Raw genomic sequence first — 1,643 nt, forward strand, 5'->3', positions numbered from 1 at the left:
ATCACGGGACCCAGAAAAAATAAGGGCTGTAACCTGAGAGGAAAGCAAAGGGAATCCCCTGGAGTACTACTTCCCTGGAGTAGTTCCAGGATGACAACTTTGTGCTTCCTGCAGAGCACACCGGACGCACAGCTGGGTCTGCAGTGGGAAAAGCCAGAATGATTTTTTTTTTCATTTCTCTTCCTTTTCTGTTGCTGCATTATTCAGTGACAGCGAAAGAAATTTTTGTTAGACCACCTTGGAGATTCTCCTATGGCCACACTAGCTGCCCATGCTCTCCACTGTAGCAGGCATTCACTGGGAACCTTAAAAACAAGAGCCTCAAACAAAACTGCAGAAACTTCAAACCTCAGTCTTCCCTGGTGTAAGCAATACACTGAATCTGTCTTCTGGCTGACATCTCGTCACCACTTCCACCTAGTTCTGCCCCCTGGCAGTGACCCCTGTCAAGTCATCTGCTGAGGCCTCCTCACTCTGTCATGACAGAAATCTCTTACAATGCCTTAAGCCCCACTGCCTCCACAGCATCCACTTGGCCTGTGGCAATGCTGTCCCCTGAATGATTGAAGTGCAGCCCACTCTCACTGCTTTCCTCAGCTGTCACAAAACACTTCAGATAGCCTCCTTCTGTCTTCATAATTGCCCATAATATTAAATGAGCACCACTGTCTGGAGTCACATGGGCCCCAAATGCCAATAAACACAAGGAAGCTCTTTGAAGAGCTCACTCACCAAACTGCTCCATCCCACAGAGCTGTGACTGCATAGGTCAGAAAAGATCAGCACCCAAGGGCTCTGTTCTTCATGATGGCATGGGAACATGCCATAGAAGTGGTTATCAGACTTGTTTGCACTCCCACAAATATGCTATTGGCCATCCCTGTCTGGCTACCTCACTGAAAAACCTTAGCAAATTTTATGATCTCTCAGTAACACTTCTCTTTAGAATGTAGGGGTACTTAGAAAAGAAATCACCAATGAAGTGAAAAGACAACCCACAAAGTGGGAAAACATTAAAACCAATTGTCCCACAGACAACTTCAGAACATGTAAAGAATTTAAAAAAAATCAGACCCCCAAAATTCAAAGACCAAATCCAAAAGCAGGATCAGAGATGAGTAGAAGGCACTTCTCAGATGAACAAATATAAATGGCAAATAAAAACATGAAAAATGTTCAACATCATTGGTCACTTGAGAGATGCAAATTAAAACAACACTAGAAAAAAACACTGAGATTCTATATCACCCCAGAAAGAACTGCTACCATCAAAAAAATCAACTGATAACAAATCCTGGAGGGGTTGTGGAGCAAAAGGAACTCTTGTTCACTGTTGGTGGAAGCATAGAGTAGTGCAACCACTGTGGAAATCAGTATGGAGATTCCTTTTTAAAAACTTGTATTAGAGGTCCCATTCAAGTCAGCTATTCCACTCCTGGGTATTTATTCCAGAAGAACTGAAAACATCATACCACAGAAATATAGATATGTACCATGTTTGTAACAGTGCAATTTGTCATAGCTAAATCTTGGAAACAACCCAAATGCCCATCAATTGAGGAATACATTGAAAAGAATGACATTTCCACTAACTGTGAGCTAAATAAACCTTCCCTTTCTTAATTTTGAGTGTCAGGGATATA

This window comes from Octodon degus, unplaced genomic scaffold (genome assembly GCF_000260255.1).
Source record: "Octodon degus isolate 3935 unplaced genomic scaffold, OctDeg1.0 scaffold00180, whole genome shotgun sequence".
Lineage (NCBI taxonomy): Eukaryota > Metazoa > Chordata > Mammalia > Rodentia > Octodontidae > Octodon > Octodon degus.